The 5,343-nt window shown below is 39.6% G+C and overlaps 1 non-coding gene across 1 annotated transcript; it reads right to left on the bottom strand.

The window, feature by feature from the left end:
- Window positions 1-3,977: 3,977 nt before the first annotated feature.
- Window positions 3,978-4,109, bottom strand: LOC115030759 (small nucleolar RNA SNORA17). Its single transcript, XR_003836353.1, has one exon. It is a non-coding gene; the product is annotated as a small nucleolar RNA SNORA17 (small nucleolar RNA).
- Window positions 4,110-5,343: the final 1,234 nt, after the last annotated feature.

A 5,343-nucleotide genomic window follows, 5' to 3' on the forward strand; every position in this document is an offset into this window, starting at 1 on the left:
ATGTTTCACATCCTATAATTAAACCATGTTTAAGCATTATAACTCTGAATGTACTAAATTTTAAATAAACAGTAAACTTGGAATAAGGAAATATTAAGATATTTTTCTCCAAAAGTGATTAATCTTACATGTACTCTTCAAAAAGTAAATTATATTTCAATATGTTCTAGTAATACATATTTTGTAAGTTTTTTTGCATCTCATAGCACTGTAACATAAGATTGCTCAAGACTTTTTTCCTGCAATTTTCAAAATGAAACTTAGAAGGGATTGTTAACTGATTTCCTGAGGGTAGCTATCAATAAAAATTAACATTATTTCTCCTGATTGAAAATAACACTACTCATTTTGAGAATTAGTGAAAAGAGATTTGGGAATTTGTAATATGAATTGATGATGCTTTCTCAATGCTTCTCATTAGATTCATGAAGTTAGTTTGGTTTAAATCAAGGGTAAATAATGAATTAGATCAAAATATTCAAAGTTCATCAAAAGTAAATTAAAAATTAGTAAAATGAATATATTATTTGCATATGAAATAATAGCCTTTCATGATACAAATAAAGTAAATAAAGAAACCAATATTGAATTAGTTTATACCTAAAAGATGTAAACTATATTTTAAGCCATAAAAATAAGCTATATATGACTTTTTTTTTTTTTTTTTTTTGGTTTTTCGAGACAGGGTTTCTCTGTATAGCTCTGGCTGTCCTGGAACTCACTTTGTAGACCAGGCTGGCCTCGAACTCAGAAATCCACCTGCCTCTGCCTCCCAAGTGCTGGGATTAAAGGCGTGCACCACCACCGCCCGGCTTATATATGACTTTTATCCTGACCATATATTCTATCAAAAGACTCTGCAAATAGGTAGATATTGTTTGTGAACCAGAACATGTGATTTCTCAGGAATCTATTTTTTTCCATGTTGTATAACTGGGAAACAATACATTGGGCAGGCAACTTCATCACTCTGTGTCTAGTCTAGGTCTTGTCCAAATGATATAAGTACACAAATAGACACAGCTGTGTTAGTTCCTTTACTATGTATTATAAGTTAGCACTCAAAAAAAAGAATCCAGTAAGGATTTCACCTTCAGCCCTAGTGAGGAATGAATGCATAAGGAGGAGGTAGCCAGGATATTTAGGATTTTCCTGCAAAAGATTGTCATTAAATGTTTAGTATTATGATCTCAAAAAGCAATCAACTTTAGATTTAATTAATGTGATAGATTTCTGTGAATATTAATAATAAAAGCTAAAAACTAAATTTCCAATAAATATTACTAATAAATATATAAAAATTATACTAATAAAATTTCAAGCATACATAAAAGTTGTTCTGAATAGGTACATTCAAAATAACAATGGCAGGTATGTAATAACTGTTGATTAATCTCCTCCATTTTGATTGCACAAAAGATAACTAAAGCTATATTAATTACCTTAAGGTTCACTCTTAAATTTCATATGCTGAAATGGTCCTCAAACATAAATATATTATATAAAATAGATGTAGAAAATATAATGGTTATTTATTTCTTTATTATTTTGAAATTCCTGTTATCCTATTCTTTTTTGTGCATTTTTTGTATTATTTTTACCTTTTTATTAATCCATTGTGCATTTCATAGTATACACTTCAATTCTACTCACCCTCCTTCCCCTCATAAGTACCCAACATCCTTGCATCCTGCCACCCCCAACAGGAAAAAAAACAAACAAACTAATCTTGTTGTGGACAGTATAATATGTCAAAGTGTATGCCACAGTATACCTTTTGTTCATATGTTTTTGCTTGCAAATACTTATTTCAATGAGTCATTGGTCTGGCATGAGTCCTCTGCTTTTTGCTAATACTGAAGCCTTGCTGGGGCTCCTCTCAAATATCCTTATGTTGCCCTGAGTCATGGAGAGCCTATTGTTTCGAATCTATAGGGCCAGCCCCTTCACATTGTACAGGAGTTTATTAGTGGGATGGATGTTGTGGTGGGACACTTCGGATCCCTGGATTTGGTCCTGGGAGCTATCTGATTTATTCAGCTTGTCAGCTCTCCAGAACCCACACCACTCTGCCAAGCTCTCCTGCCCTGCCAAAACAGGAAAATCTAATGTGGCAGCCACCAACAAGTGGCAGATCTAGCTCTATGTCTTTCATGCTATTGGGGCTGACTCATGTGTGTACACCCATGTCATCAGGGCCATCTCTAGCCTGCTGCCCAGTTGAGGTGCAGAACCCACTCATCCAAGTGTTGCAGCCATTGACATGATGAAGGACAAGGCCAGTTCTCCTAGTCTCATTACCCTGGGATCAGCTCTCCCACCTGTCATGGGTAGATAGGGTAGGGATAAAAGGTGGACATCATAGGGATAAGAGAAAGGCATCTCTTCTTTTCTGCAGAGTAGACACTACTCAGGGTTGGTTCATCTGTGCTTAATACATGCTGGCTCAACCACAATTCCTACTTGCAGGGGCTACTTTAACATGCTCCCTAGGTGAGGTGCAGGCCTTGCTCTCCCAAGTGGTGTAGCAGGTGAGGAGCAGGGACAGCTCTCCTGCTTTCATGACCTCCTTGGATCCAACTAAGCCTCCAGCTGCAGATAACAAGGGCAAAAGGGAGGGAGAGGATGTCTCCCTCACTGATTCCACCCTACAGCAAAGAAGAGGAGGGCTGCCTCTCCCACACTCATACCCTCAGGGCTAGCTCACTGCAACCTTCATATCCAGGGCCATATTGGTTATGCTGCCCAGGTAAGGTGAAGGCACACTTTCTCACATGCTTAGGTAGGTGAGGGACATGGCTGGCTCTCCCTCACTAGTGATCTCAGGGACAGCTTTCCAACTCAGAACACTGAGTGGCAAGAGGTGAGGGAGGGATTTGTTCCCTAGGTTTTGTAACCAAACTTCAGATCAGTGGTGGGAACAACTCTTCCACCATGCTCATGCCTCCAGTGCAGCTCACTCATGCCCATACCCCAAGTGATAACTCCACTCTCTTGCTCAGTAAATATTCAGGTCCTGCTCTACCAAGTGCTGCAGCTGGTGAGGGACAGGGATAGCTCTCCTGCTCTCATGATACCAGGGGCAAAAATCTTACTGCTACAGTTGTTGGGGGGATTGGGAGAGGAGATTAACTACCCCTCCTTCATATAGCATGGGAGACAAGTGGTAGTGCAATCTCTTCCATGCTAATACCTTCTTGCCTTGCTTATTTGTAATTCCCACAACCAGGGCCAGCTATGCTATGCTTCCTGGGCAATGTGTGGGGCCTGCTTTTCTGAGTACTTCAGTTGGCTAAGAGCTGGGTCAGCTTTCCTGTTCTTACACACCCAGGGCAAGTTCTCCCGTGATGCCCAGAAGAGAGGTGGGACATTTTTCACAGCTTCAAACAATATATCCCTGGGCAGTAGCCCAGACCAGGGACATTTGTTTGACCTTAGGTGGCAACAGACCTCTACTGCTGCAGGGCCAGGACCCACATGGTCTCTGTCTGAAACTCTTGACTCTTGTTTTGACTCTCTTCATGATGTCCACATCCTTCTGCGTCTCTTTCTTTCCGTATCTCTACTTTATTCTTGATTTTCTTTGGTTTTCAGGGTCTCAGAGGATCTGTGGCAATATCAGGGGTGGTATCAGTCCTATGCCCTGCCTCAGGACTATGGCACTGGGCAGAATCATCTCAGGCATGGTCCCTCATGCCCCTAGTCCTGACTCCCTATAAGGTCTGAATGGCAGGTGACTGGTGATTATCTCAGGCTAGATTCCTAGGCTAGTCCTAGACCTATGGTGCTGGAATGATGATTGCCCTTGGCTCAGTCCACATCTGGATCCACCCATGGTCTCATGCAGGGGTTGTTTGTTTTGGCCTCACTTCTGCCAGGGGCCTGTGGTTGTAGGCATAGTTCATCATATCTTAGGTACCTTCTGGGCCTGTGTGGAGCTAGAATGATGGTTGTCTCTGGCTTGATTTTTTTCAGGGAATGTTGGGCTGTTAATTATTAAGGTGTTTATGGGACAAAACACCGAGCTTAGAAAGAGCCGGTCTCTTCTCTGTCTCCTATGGATGCACAGGGGACACAGCAGCCACCCCTGCAATGCCCCAAGGGGCAGAGTGTTATTATATTCTTCATACGCACTAAATAAAATGAAAATTCATAACACAAAAAATATGAGCATTATTAATACATCTTGGAGAGATAAAAGCAGTGCAAGGTACCCTTGATCATTCTCCTGACCACTTATTAGAAGTGTCTCTATACTGTCATTAACGGAGATTCTCCTTCAAGGTTTCCTTGTCCTTGTCAAGTAATTGCCTCAGAAGCAGATCAATGAGAATCTATAAAGGAATTAGGATCAAACTGAGTTTAAATACCCTTTTCTAAGTAGAAAGGCCCTTTGCACATCGGGATACAGCAATTAATATACATTTATGCTTGCCACCATCCCCGATTCCTGTCTACTAGGCAAAGGACTTACAGAGAAGCAAGATACTTAACCGAAATTCAACACATTCACAATACTTTTTTAAGGTGCTATTTGAGCATCCACATTTTTCCCAAAGCTTTACCTAGGGAAGATTAAAGTTGCTTTGTTTTGCTTTTTTTTTTTAATTTTTTTTTTTTTAGTGGTAAACATACCTAAAGAAATGTTCCACATGGTAGGAGGGAATTAATTAAACTAAGAAGCATTTAATTTAGTTATTTTCATCAGAGGCCAAAGTGAAAGTTTAGAATTTCCAAAGCCTCTATAACTGCTTATCAAATATGTATTTAAAAGTACTCAGGATTAGCCGTCAATATAAAAAACTATATTTCATTGTAAAAATTATTGTTTGAGAACATAAAATGGGAAGAGAGAACATAGAGGTTTACTTTTGCTATTCTAAGTGAGTTTATGATACCATGGGTAGTCTATAATATTCTAGAATTCATTTTAATTATATTTTCTTAAATCTACTATTAGTTTTAATTACCTTTTCTTACTAGTGGAATTTTATAGACTACTGTAAGCCACCAACCAAAGAGCAAGCATGAGCTGGTCTGTGGCCCCTGACACATGTGTAGCAGAGGACTGCCTTCTCTGGCCTTAGTGGAAAAAAGGATGTGCCTAATCCTGTAGATACTTGATGCTCCAGGGAAGAGGGATGCAAGGGTGGGTGGGTGGGTAAGGAGGAATAGGTAAGTGGTGGGAGTGGGTATGTAGGGAAACACCCTCTCAGAATCAAGGGGAGGAGGAATGGGGTAAAGAATTCTTGGAGGGGAAACCTGAGAGGGGGAAAACATTTGGAATGTAAATAAATAAAATGATTTAAATGAAAAACAAATAAATAGTAGAGACTATTAAAA

The sequence above is a fragment of the Mus caroli genome, unplaced genomic scaffold, assembly GCF_978045245.1.
Source record: "Mus caroli unplaced genomic scaffold, Mus_caroli_1 scaffold_3, whole genome shotgun sequence".
Lineage (NCBI taxonomy): Eukaryota > Metazoa > Chordata > Mammalia > Rodentia > Muridae > Mus > Mus caroli.